Genomic DNA, 5,799 nt, shown 5'->3' with positions numbered 1-5,799 from the left:
GCGCTTCCAGCTCTTGAGGGACAGAGACTGTGCTCCTGGGTTTCCCCAGCCTGCCGGGGCAGCTGGCCCCTCAGCCTGACAGGTGTGGAATCCTATCTGCCTCACGGAGGCTCCAAAATGGTCACATAAACCAATTACACTGAACTTGGAGTGGTGATGACCAAATCATCCACTCCTTTCACATTTGTGTCCTTGTTCTTGTTCCCTAACCCCAAGGGTAGCATCCCTAACTTGCCTGGTACACAGATAGTTTGTCGTCGGGGTTTGGTTTATGTAGTGAGGTGTTCTCAAAGCAGCAAAGGTTAGTCCTGTGTGTCTGGGTCACATTCGAGCCTGACTGTGCGCTGCTCTTCTCACCACATAGCCCGCCTCTAAGTCGCCCCAGCCACTCCGGAGACGTCAGCTGCTTCTGCCTGCAGATGACCCAGATCTCTGTCTCCTGCCCACATTTCTCACCTAAACTCCATACTTGTATACCACCTGCTCGCTAGACAGTCCCACTTGGATGTCAAATTTGAAATCCCTCAAATTCAACTCGTCCAAATGTGAGCTCATGTACTTCCCCGGTAATCCTGGGCTCCCTTTTATTCCATACCTTGGCGTCCACACTTGTAGTTTCCAGTCTGTGCATGTCAGTGGATTGACTTGGAATGTGGGGGGAAGAGGGGGTGTCTCTGAACCTCCTGAAATTGTGTGCAAGATTTCCTATGTATATTTACGCATATGTTTTCCTCCTTCAGACAGGGACAATGACCTCTTTAGATCCTGACTGAGAATCAAAATGATCACTGAGCTACAGAGTCAAGTTCCTGTGTATTTCTCTGGCTTCATCTCTTGGCAACCTGTCCTACCCCCACCCCTTCTGAATGTATGCTCCATGGGCACCAACGAACTCTTGCTGTTTCTGGAAAGTGACATTGATATAATGTATGCTGGTCCTGCTACCTGAGGGAATAGTCTACCCTCTTTGTTGGGAACCTTCAGGGGACACCTCCTCTGGGAAGCCTCCCCTGACTGATCCAGGTAGAGCAGATCAACTCCTCCCTAAGGTTCCCACCCCCACATGGCACCTCTCATACTGCAAGGCAGCCTCTGGCACCATGGGCATTTCTAGAATCCCCTATGTACCTTTTAATAAAATGCAGATGTGCCAGTCTGCCTCCACCCTAGTGAATCAAGTCTGGGAGGGCGGGAGGTGCCAGGGGATTCTGAGCACACCCTGCATGGAAAACCACAATTCTAGGGACTTTCTTAGTGTTTATATTTCTTTGATGCAATAGATATGAACTCCTTAAGAGTAGGGATATTGTCCTCGTTAACTCTCTAATCCCTGTGGAATGTAGGACAGTGCCAAGGAATAATACTATAAGCGAACCCCGACATGATGTTTACGACGTGCCAGGCACCGTCCTAAGAGATTTACATGTATTAGCTCACTCAGTATCCTCACCATTTCCCCATGGGGTACAATATTAATGACATTTGTAGATGAGGAAATGTTTGGTGAATGAATAAATGAATGAATCATACTTTTTAGAGAGCCGAATGCTTTACAGATCTCAAAATAGGGTTCATTTCATAACATGACTGTTTTGAAGAAATTCATATTTTTCAGCTGGTAATAATATAGGTTATTAATTATATCCCCAAATATGCCTTTCCGGCCTTCTTGGATTAAAAACTACATTTCCCAGCCTCCCTTGCAGCTGGACGTGGACACTGGAGCAAGCGGCCAGTGGGATACAAGTAGTGGTAGTATTTGCTACTTCAGCCAAACAATCCCTTCCCATCCTATCAGCAGGAAGGTTGGTGTGGGGGTGTGCACCTTCCTGGGCCATGCAGACAAGGATTACAGCACCTGATTACTCTATGGAGCAGAATATCATGCTTTTTATAAGAAAAACAAAGTTCTGCTTTGCTTAAAGCATTTTTACTTCAGGTTTATGTCACAGCACATGAATTTATATCTTAACTTATATAGTAACTCATACAGTAACTCTTACTTTCCTGGCCCTTTGTGTTAGAAGGCAGAAACATGCATAGGACATGGGACCTACCTTCGGGACAAATAGCTGGAGGACAAACCAAGACAGTGAGAGAGACTCTCAGCCCCCAGAGTTTACGGACAAGAAATGTCTCGCTCTGTTCTGACCAAGTTCAGGGAGACCCAGTTAAGTGGTGGCATAACCAGACCAAGGCTGCCAGAAATTGACCCAAGAAGCCCCAGGATGGTCCAGTCTGAACCAGCTTCTCTCTCATTGTGGGACAGAAACAGAGAGTGCCACCAGGGAGGGAGGATGGCATTCTTGTTACCCTCTTCCTTCTCTTGGCTATGAACCACAAGACCCAGCCTCCAGCTACTATCTGCTCTCTTAGAATGAAAGTGACCAGGAGAATATTTTAAATCCTAAAATTATTACTTAAATCATACAGTTACTGCAAAACACAGGAGGCAGGTGACCCTACTCATTCACAATTACCCCTAAGCTGAATGAGATCACAGAATCCTGCCCCTGATGAAAGTCAGCAGGAAGGGACCCCCAAATCAAACTGCAACCACAGCACTGAGGTGACTCCCACCTTGCTCTCATTTTCAGGGAGTTTCTCCTCCAGAGGCCTTCCCAGAAGTTACATACCACGTCTTCTCTCTGAACTCAGACATCCACACAGGACTCAACAGCAAGATTTCCCCCATCCAGTCTGCTAGTCCTAGTTTCCCCAGGCAGCTGTGAGCCTCAAACACCCCAAACTCCCCATAGGACCAGGCACCCCACTGGGGCACAAGAGATTTAGGACTGCCTGCTTACCTGATAAATCTTAACAAATCCCCGCCTTCCCTCAGGAGTGACTTCCCATCATCTGAGTGAATCGTTTGCTCTTATAATTTTATGTAGCTTCTAGGGTGGTCCCAGCAATGTTTTCTAGAGAACAGACATTTCAAAAGCTTAAACGGTCATTGAACTCTATACCTAGACTTCTTGGATTCAAATCCCAGCTCTGCCCCTTACGAACTATAACTTCATAGGCAAATTCCTTAACCTCTCTGGGCCTTGGTGTCTGCATCTGTAAAATGGGAATATTAATAGCCCCTACCTCAAAGGGCTGGTGTGAGGAGTGAAAGCACACATAGTGTTTAAAACAGTGTCTACCACATGGCAGGAGCTTATTAATTAAATTCATGTGCGTCTCACACAATCTCATGGGATTCTCACAACACAGGAAAGTGGGTAAAAATATTTCCGCTTCAAAGAAGAGGAGGAAACTAGAGTCAGAGAAATTGACTTGTCTCTGGCAGCACAGCTAATAAGTGGCCGCATGGTTACTCAAAGCTGGATTCTGAGCCCCACAGACGTGGCATGTGGGAGCCCTGAATCCTGGCCTCCCAGCCATCCCTCCATCTCCCCCTTCTCTGGCATTCCTGTGGTCTCCCACAGATTCTCAAAGCCTCCCAATAACAGCATTCCCACCCCAAACCTGCCATGGGCAGGGAAATGGTACCCAGCTCCCATGCTCCAGCCTTCCTGGTCTCAGGCAGGGAGTACAACAGGAGCCCCAATGGGCCCCAGGACCAGTGCCCATGAGCATGATGTGTGACAAGGCCACCTGCACAGGACCTTCTATGATATCTCTTGGTATCAACCTGTAAGTTTTGCTGGCACAGCTGCTGGTCCAGTACAGTGACACCTTGTCCCCATGACTCTGCCACTAGGACAGTCTGATAGCCTACACTCCAGGAAGAAGGAGGGGTCCTGGGACAGACTGAGGACAGAGTGGGGTTAAGGAACTCATGTGGACCAGAAGTCATCTACGAGGCAGAAATGAGCTTGTGTAGAATATTTGGGTGGACCAGTCTGTACAGGAACATGTCAGCAGCCCCCTGATGAGGTGCTTATATGAAGGGGTGTGATGTGAGTGCTGATCCCTTCAGGGTGTTCTGACTGTGCAAGTCACACAGTCCCTTCACAGATGTTGCTGCAGCGGGTCTCATAACCACCCCCTGACATAGGTATTGTTATCTCTATTTACAGATGAGGAACTGAAGTGCAGAGATCCTGACTCCAACTCAGAGGTCTTGCTACTGACCCCCCCTTCCCAAGAGACAGACACAAGCCTAAGCCAAAGAGACCAGGCAGCCCCTGGACACAGGAATGAGTGGAGCCGGCAGGAGGCAGGGTGGAGATTGGAGAGCAGGCACCACTCAGGGCCTGCTGATTGGTGCCAGGTGGGAATGCAGCCTCAGGATTGCAAGATCTTTGGATTTTTCCAGAGAAGCTAGAGATCTGGATTTTGAAAATGCGAAATCTCCCATTGTGTAATGTTGACAACCAATTTAATTTCTTTTAAAATGTCTAGTAGGCTAAACAAAACACATTCTTGGGCTGGAATCAGCTCCAGGTTGCCAGTTTTCAGACTTGGGCCCTCTCAGGGCTTCCAAGATGCTGGTGAGGCCCAGATAAAACCTCCCCTGCCCAGCAGAATTAAACAGTTCAGCTGCCCCAGGGTGGGCCACAGAAGTCAACACAGGGGGATGAATTACTTATTGAGTACCCGTATGGTAGGCTCAGTTTGGGGAGTATGAGATATAACTCAACAAAAACAGATAAAACCACACCCTCTTGGAGTTTAATTTATAAAATATATAGTGTGTTAGTTTGTTAATAATAAATAGTAAGGAGAAAACTGAAGCTGAAAGGGGTGGTTAAGAGGTTTTGCGTGAGAGTTGCAGTTGTAGATTGGGTGGCCAGTGACGGCCTCCTGAGAAGGTGAAATGTGAGGGAGACCTGAAGAGAAGAGGGAGGGAGTCGTGTAGATACCTGTGAGAACACCCGGAAGGAAGGAATAGGAAGCGGAAAGGAAGTGGGAAGGCCCTGAGGCCCAAGGGAGAGTACTGGACTGGTTGAGCAACAGGAGGGAGAGTGGCTAGACAAAATGGAAGGTGAGTGATGATGGGATTTGGGGTCAGAGAGGTAAAAGGAGTGGGGAGGAGGAAGTCAAAGAGCCTAGGCCCTCAGGAGTCCTCCAACTATGGCTCATGGGCCACATGCAGCTGCCTAGGACATTTATCTGGCCCACCAGGTGTTTTTGCCGCCGCTGCCTGTCCTGCTTAGCAGCCCACTGGTCCCGCGGGCCGCAGTCCGGCCCTCCAATGGTCTGAGGGATAGTGAACTGGCCCCCTGTTTAAAAAGTTTGAGGACCCCTGGCCTAGGGGCTTGGTTTTACCCTAAGTGATCAGCAGCCATTGGAGTAACAAGATCGTTCTTGCTGTTGTGTCAGGAATAGACTCTAAAGAAGCAAGAGAGCAAGTAAGGAGACCCTATAAGAAACTATTGCAATAATCTAGGTGAGGGAATAATGGTAGCTGGGACGAGGATGGTTGCTGTGAAGGTAGTGAGAAATGATTGGATTCTGGACATATTTTGTAGGTGACCCAGTGGTGTGCTGGTGAAGCTTTAACAACAGGCTCTTGGAGTGGGAGGTGGGGGAGGGCTGAGTTGTAATGGTTGATTTCAAGCTGCCAACAGCAGGTCAAGTGGCTTGTGAGATTTCTTTCTTTCTTTTTAATTTAAGAATTGACTCTTGTGAGCCTATAAAAGCCAGCTCCAGCACACGCCTGGGCAGACCTAACCATGCTACTTGGGATTTTGAGAGGTGAATGAAGGAGAACAAAGAGGAATCCAATTGGGGCAGTTTATAAAATGGAGTTGCAGCTGGGCACAGTAGCTTATGCCTGTAATCCTACCACTCTGGGAGGCTGAAGCAGGTGGATTGCTTGAGCTCAGGAGTTTGACATTGGTCCGA

This window comes from Otolemur garnettii, unplaced genomic scaffold (assembly GCF_000181295.1).
Source record: "Otolemur garnettii isolate 467f Iridium unplaced genomic scaffold, OtoGar3 scaffold00055, whole genome shotgun sequence".
NCBI lineage: Eukaryota > Metazoa > Chordata > Mammalia > Primates > Galagidae > Otolemur > Otolemur garnettii.
Note: the sequence above shows the minus strand (reverse complement) of the source record.